Source organism: Globicephala melas, chromosome 4, assembly GCF_963455315.2.
Source record: "Globicephala melas chromosome 4, mGloMel1.2, whole genome shotgun sequence".
Taxonomy (NCBI): domain Eukaryota; kingdom Metazoa; phylum Chordata; class Mammalia; order Artiodactyla; family Delphinidae; genus Globicephala; species Globicephala melas.
This window is the reverse complement of record NC_083317.1, coordinates 132,542,903-132,550,678: the sequence shown is the minus strand read 5'-3', so window position 1 is coordinate 132,550,678 and position 7,776 is coordinate 132,542,903. Positions and strand designations below refer to the sequence as shown.

The window sequence follows — 7,776 nt, the reverse complement described above, 5'->3', positions numbered from 1 at the left end:
AAGGTAAGAAGGCTGGGATTATGCAGGGCCATGTCCTGGGTCTGTCACCAGGAAGAATCTGTAAGGAAGATCGCTTTGAGCAGAGAAACGTTCATGTTCCCTGAATCCAATTAGACATCTGCATGTCCCACCCTTATGCCCCTTCATATTTCTTAAGCCCCACCCTCTGCTCTATGCTACTTTTTTACCGTTGAAAATGAAGTAACTGTAAAATAATTGCTATCATTTATTGAGCCATTACTATGTACTCTATTTATATCATACAATTCTGACATCAAACAGTAAGGGGAATACTATTATTATCTCCAATGTACAAATGAAAAGAACCTAGAGCTTACAGTGGGCCCAAATCATTCAGGAAATTGGAACAAACCTTTAGACATTATCCTAACTGTATAACAGTGACAAATGTATATCTCTTTGGAAGCAGGAAGCCAAAGTTTTCTCACAGAAAAACAGAATCCACTGGGCACCAAAGTACCACATAATGAACTTTAGCTGTCATTTCTTTTCAAAGAGAAAGAAGACAGAGATGGTACCTAGTTTAATGAAAGCTTAGATGCAGCTCATATCCTTTTAAAGTAGAATATAAGTGAGACTCCGTGGAGTTTTCTCTAAAGAATGCTTGTTATATAGCAAGCTTCAAGAAACATCAAATTGAAGTCAGGGGAAATCTCTACATTGGTTATTTCTTTCCTATCATGTGCACAAATGACCACAAATCTGTGGCTTATGTATTTGTGACTCTGCACTAGAGACATAGCCCCTCTAGCTCCATTTAGCACTGGGTTAATTACAGTTGGATAGGAAAATTGAAAACATCTGAAATGTCTGACGAATTATTTATATAATCCATATGATAAATAACATACAGCATTCAAAACATATATTTTAGAAAAGTTTTAAAATATTTAACATCATGTACAGGATATATTAAATGAAAGAAAATTCAGTTTATATCAACTTCAAAAAATGTCATAGATTGCTATCTTGGTTTGGGTTCCCACAACAGCAGACTATGAGTCAAAAATTCAAGTTCAAGTAACTTATTTGGGGGTGACAACAGGGCACACTGTGAGGAGAGGGGAAGTGGGACAGGAAAGGAGAAGCCAATAAAGTTTGCAAAGTCATGCAAGTTACCACCATGGACAAACCAAATCAATTCAACTGGGAACTCTGGAGTCCAGGCAGACGGCATAATCGGTCAGACTGATCCTGCAGAAAGGGTAAATAATCCGGTATTTAAACAGCAACTTCTGTCAGTCACTGTTTGAAGGCTGTCCCCAAGGGCCATTAATTCTCTGGCACTTCCAGCTTACCATGAACGATGCAAAGTAGGCTCTGGGTGAAAAAAAAACCCTTAGGGGAAGAGGTGTAGATGCTGCCAATTAGAATCAAGCCAGGGTGAACTGTGTAGGAAGGGCTGAAGGGAAAATTGGCAAAGCATCCAGAGCGTCTGCTGTACCTGGGTACCCCAGAACCTAGAGCTTGAGAAAAGCTGTGTACTATTAGTTTTTCAGAAAGTGCCATCCCAGGGAGCAGGAGTGAGGGAAAAGGGAGGGAGGCAGAGAAAGAAAGTTCAATCATTCAAGGGTGAATTTCCAAGCTGGCCTCCACGTGGTAACAAATGCACTAGTTGCCTGATCTCATAAAACTGTCTCGAGAGGATGTATGAACAACTGCATCCCCAGATAATCTGTCCTAAGAAACGAGGAGAAGATTTTAGCCTCAGCTTCTGCATCTCACTGGTGAAAAATTTCCCTGTGGTGCATAAGCTCCTTAACACTTCCAGGTTCTGTATGTGGGGGCACCAACTGGGCCTGTGACCTCTCACACCACAAAAGCATGAAGGAAACCAAGAGTGGGAGGCCGGGGCATCCAGATTGGACAGGAGGAAGACTGCAGGGCATGCCTGGGTGGAGCTGACAAGTCCTTATATACTCAGTTACCCCCGTGGCAGCCAGGACAGAAAAGGTGGCCAAGGACCTCAGAAATGGTCAAGGCCAAGAGGATCTGAGATGCTGCCTAAGACATGCCTAATGCATTTTTGTTTAATAAATATTTACATAGATTCACACAAAAAAAACACTCGCATGTACAAACACAATCACATATAAAAAAGACAAGTTTTTAAAAAAGACAGTGGTGAAGAGCCCACCAAATTTTATTCCCTCCTTTATTCTTTGATATATGTTTAAAATTTTTAAATTTTTAAATTTAAAAAAGGTGTTTTGGTTTTATAGTAGGTAAAGTTCGTGTTGACTATTTTAGAAAGAGAGGCAGAGTAGGAAACATTTATTTTCCAAAGTAAAACAAACCAGTAAAAATGATCATTATTCTATGTTTTACTTGATGGGCACAGACAACATTACTTTCTTTAATGAAGGTTGAATCTTTTAAGAGATTGTTTAGAAAAGTATCAATAAGTAGTGTTTTAAATGTGAGAAGTATAACTCTTGCCTTATAATAAAATTCGTTTCCAAGTAATTTAAAAATGTACTTTATGTATCTTGCTTCATTATTTATTCATTCACTGAATAGCTGTTATTCACCAAATACTTTCTGAGCCCCTATTATGGGCAAGGTCCTTGCCAGTCACTGGTGAAAACAAGAAGAATCAGAAAAAATTTCCACCAACTAGGGGCCCATATTGGAATGGTAGACAGGTTATAGCAAAGAAAATTCATACTCAACAAGTACCCAAAAGATTTCTTACTTTTGCAATCTCCAGTGCAATGAAGTTGGGGCCATATGACTAGTTCTGTCCAACGAACTGTGAGCAGAAGAGATGTATGTCACTCTTGGACTAAGGAAGCTATGAACTGATGTTCTCTACCCCTGGAACGATGATCCTAAGGGCCACATTTTGCTAGATGACATAGCTGCAAGAGGGACAAGGACCACAAAACCTGCATCAGACCTTGCATGAATAGGATACAAATCTTTATTGTTCACCACAGATTGAGTACAGACTATTTTCTTGCTTTGGGATCCACACAAAACCTGACAATCTCATGGGTTATTTTTGTCTAGTAAACATACCAGAGAAACACACCCAAATACATAGCCACCAATACCCAAAGAGGCTCACCAAGCGACACACCTTGTTTTGTGTGGTGTCTCTCACTTTAGAAGGCATAACCTGACATACCTCACATATCAGACCTCTAAAAATTTACCAATGTAGCAGACTTTTAAATTTTTGCATTGTTTTTCTTCCACGCCTAAGAAGATGTGACAGAAAGGACATGGCACCATTGTAATGTTCTTCCCAGAAGTTCATTACCCTGGTCTAATCAAGAGAAAACATCAGATAAACACAAAGTGAGGGACAGTCTACAGAATATCTGACCAGGACTTTTAAAAAATGTTAATACAAAAAAAAGACAAAAAAACTCAAGGAAAGACTGAGCAACTGTTAGAGACTGAAGAGGCTAAGAAGACATTACAACTAAATGCAACCCTGTATTCAATCCTGGAAAAGAAAAAAGACACTGGTGCGAAAACTGGTGAAATCTGAATGAAGTCTTTGGTTTGGTTAACAGTGCTGCACGGATGTTTCATAGTTTTGAGAAATATGCCACAGTTGTGTAAGCTTGTCAACATTAGGGGAAGCTGAGTGAAAGTTATAGGAGACCTCTCTGTACTATCATTACAACTGTTCTGTAACTCTAAAATTACTAAAAAAAAAAAGTTTGTAGAAAGGAAGCTGGAAATTTCTGGTTGATAAGATGAATATAAAGAACCGTAGACATAAAGGTACCTGGGAAATAAAAAAAAATGTCATGAAGAGGCTAGGAATAGGACAGGAATAAAGATACAAACCTACTAGAGCATGTACTTGTGCATACGGGAAGGGGGAAGGATAAGCTCTGATGAAGTGAGAGAGTGGAGTGGACATATATACACTGCCAAACATAGGGTGGATAGCTAGTGGGAAGCAGCCGCATGGCACAGGGAGATCAGCTAGGTGGTTTGTGACCACCTAGAGGGGTGGGATAGGGAGAGTGGGAGGGAGGGAGATGCAAGAGGGAAGAGATATGGGAACATATGTATATGTATAACTGATTCACTTTGTTATAAAGCAGAAACTAACACACCATTGTAAAGCAATTATACTCCCATAAAGATGTTAAAAAAATCATTTCTGGAGTAATAAATGTTCTGAACAGCTCAAAATAAACAAAGTTAAAGTGAGCAAAAAAATAATAAGATAAAGGTACATAAAAGTGCATGTGTGTGTGTATTTTTGTCTATTGGTGTGTCTGGATCTGTGTGTGTGTGTGTGGTTGGGCGACATCTGGTGTGGGGGTGTCTTTGGGTGTCTCTGGGTGTGTGGCTGTGTTTGTGTGTGTCTGGTGCAGGCAGGGTGGGTTTACATGAGCACATAGTTCTACTGTGAGGGAATTAATAAGCCAAGGCGCCTCCATGAACCTGAGAGTGAGTGCCTCCTTAAATTTTTAGCCCTAGGTACCTTGCTTAACTCACCCTAGAGCCAGGCTTTTAAAGAAGCTGCCAGGAAGAACAAAAGAAAAAAACACAGGGGGCACCTGGATTTGAACCAGGGACCTCTTGATCTGCAGTCAAATGCTCTACCACTGAGCTATACCCCCTGATGCTATTATGCCTCCTATAAGCACTTATTCCACTTTTATGAGTTTCATCATACTTCATAAATATCTGTGTGGCTGAGATTTCTGCTAGATTTAATTTCATCCCTGATTCCGTTATAGCCACATCATCTCCTACTTATCCCAGAGCTTGTATGTTCATTCCGTTCTCAGAACTTAAAGCTCAGTGCTCTAATATCAAACTCTCCAGTGTTTAAAATACACCACCAACTGCCCATAAATCTCCAGGCACATCAGTGAATGTTGTAAATATCGTGGGCTGCCATCAAGTATTGGACATGGAGGTGGTCTTAACTGGAAATCCACAACTGGACTACAGAGGTTCATGTTCAGCTCTGAATTACAGGCAAATATTGTATGTGTGCATGGATTGTATATGGTACATGATTTTATCAGATTTTCAAGGGGATCTCATCCAGGTGAACTGTCTCACTTTACAGCTGGAAAAAGAAACAGATAGGAAGTCCAAAATTCACCTTTGAACATCACTGATTCCTAGTTCCTTGAGTTCCAGTCTGAGAACTTTCAATCTTGTGTATTGAGAAGAAAGGTCAAGGAAATCTCTGTCACTGCAGTAAGTTCTCCCTGATGAAGGCTGGAAGCTCTGTGAAGCTAAGGAGCCCACAGCCCCCAGAGCTCCAGCTCACAGCTCTCTGAGGGCTGTAGACGACCCTTCCCAGCCACTCCACTCTGAGGTTCTACCGAAACTTCAGATTGCAAACCCAGTGTGCCCCAAACTACACTTGCTGTTTTCCTGCTCAAACCTGCATCTTCTCCTATTTTGCTTTGTTGTAATAATAGTCCATATTTACTAAACACTTGCCATGTGCCAGGCTCAGTTCTAGCCATAACTTCTGGCTCAATCATCAGAAATAAATCCCACAAAACAGATATTATAGTTAGCATACTGATTTTACAAGTAAGAAAACTAAGGCACAGAGTGGCCATGCAGCTGAGAGGTGGTGGGGCCAGGATTTCATTGTGGGCTCAGAGCTGGGTGCCAGGCCTACCTATGTAACCATCTGATTAGCCTTCTCCCTGTCTTGATTGGTGACACCACTGCATACTGTCATTTGGTCAAAGAATGTAACACAGCACTGGGCTTCTTCCAACCTCTCCTCCCAGTGCCAGTTAATCACTGGGTACTGCTGAGTTTAGCTTTGACATCACTTACGCCCACCCCCACCCTTGCACCTCAGTGCCACCACCTCCTAAATGGCCTCCCAGCTTCCACCCCTGACATCCATCTCCTACTGCTCCCACAGCAGTCATTTTAAAGTCAGGTGCATCTAGACTACTCCTCTTAAAGGCCTTCATGATAAACTGCAAGACTCTCAGCACAAGAGTTCTTACATTTTGATCCCTGTCTGCCTCCTCAGCTTCAGCCTCCTCTGCTGACACTCCCCATAGCACATTTTGTGCTCCAGCTGCCTCCAACTGCATCCATCTGGCTCCAGCCTCTGCCCATGCAGTTTTCTCTGCCTGGGACCCAACCCTCACTCACCGCACCCCTGCCTCTCCTCCACCCTCCCTCTGGTGCGATACTGTTCTTCTATGAGACCCTGACTTGCCATCAGCTCCTCTTGGAAGCCTCCTGTAACCTCCCTCCTCTGGACAGAGGTAATAACTGCCTCCTCTGCATTCCTGAAGCTGGCCCAGCTCGGTCCAGCTCACAGCTATCTGACTTCTTATTTTACAGGCCTGCTTCCTGGCTGAAAGCACACTGAGTCCAGAGGCTGTGTCTTATTCACTTCTGGGTTCACACTTTGCACAATTCTGGCATGTAGTAGGGGCTCAGTGGATGTCATTCAAGCTGATTTTAAAATGCAGCAGTGCCTGAGCGTCAGGCAGGAGTTAAACCTAGACTAAGGCCTGACCTCTGGCCCCACCCTGGCTAGGGAATGCAGGCACCCAAGGTGGGGTGCTCGCTGCAGGCAATGAACTGGGGATGGAAAGGTAATAGAAAGTCCCCAAGCTTTAGATCAGGAAAAGAGTGCAGTTTCCTAAATTTTAGGCCAGTTCATGTTTATCCACAGCAGTGCTCAGTGAACAAGGACTCTATTCCCTGACTGCCCCCAGGACACTATAAAGTGTGGGCATCATCACTGTTACTGGGTTTGCCCTGCAGCCAAAATGTTCTAAAAGGCTATGGACAGTTGTAGCATTTTGGGAGCATTGCTAAATGGAAATTTGTGACAAAGCTTTTAACAGAAGGAGAACAGAATGAGTAGTATAATGAAGTCATTGAGAACGTGTTCTCCTAGTTTAAATCCTGGACCTGTCTTTGTAGCATCTCCAAGTCTCAGACTCCTTGTGTAAAATAGAGATAATGTATCTCGTAAAATTTTGGTGAGAAATGAAGGAGATAATTAATGTAAAGTACCTAGTCTGCTGCCTGGCATATATACAAGGGACATTAGTTATTATTCAACCAGTCATGAGCTACAGAATATATTAAAGTCAAAATCAATCCATATTCTTCTAAAGCAAAAAGAAAAATGTGGAGGGGGCACCTGGATTTGAACCAGGGACCTCTTGATCTGCAGTCAAATGCTCTACCCTTGAGCTATACCCCCAGTGAAATGGCCTTGTTTTTATATTCTATCTCTCTCTCAACATTATAGCTCTAAACACCTGCAGTGACTCAGTGGAGCTATAATTAGAGAGAATGCTGCCTGGAAGGAGTCTGGGCATCATAGAATTTCATTACGAAAAAAGACCTGACTCCTGAGAATTAAGTTCTCTGAGCCTGGAAACTCTCTTGACTTTCATACCCAAAGCCTCTTCTGTCTGCCATAGCTTATACAAAGTGAACCTTGGTTCCAGGTAAAAATCATCAGATTTTCCACAAATAGCATCATCAGTATAATGTGATGATTGGATTCCTGTCATGCTTCCTTAGCCACAGCTCCCAGAAACTGAGATCCTCATTGCACTTCTGATTTCACAGAACTGATCTCATAACTGGCACTCAATAGACATTTGTTTCATTAAATTGATTCTGGAAAATATATGTATAAATAATGATTTGTGTGAGATAGCTTTTCCAAGACGTAACTGTAAGATGTTTTTACTCACACAAAAACAGATGGCCAAGGAGATACACTCTTATGTAACATAACTTGCTTGAAACTTGGAATACTGC

General features: G+C 41.6%; 2 non-coding genes across 2 annotated transcripts; both read right to left on the bottom strand.

Annotated features, from left to right (window-relative positions):
* Positions 1 to 4,541: 4,541 nt before the first annotated feature.
* TRNAC-GCA (transfer RNA cysteine (anticodon GCA)) lies at positions 4,542 to 4,613 on the bottom strand. The gene has a single exon. It is a non-coding gene; the product is annotated as a tRNA-Cys (tRNA).
* Positions 4,614 to 7,135: 2,522 nt separating this feature from the next.
* Positions 7,136 to 7,207, bottom strand: TRNAC-GCA (transfer RNA cysteine (anticodon GCA)). The gene has a single exon. It is a non-coding gene; the product is annotated as a tRNA-Cys (tRNA).
* Positions 7,208 to 7,776: the final 569 nt, after the last annotated feature.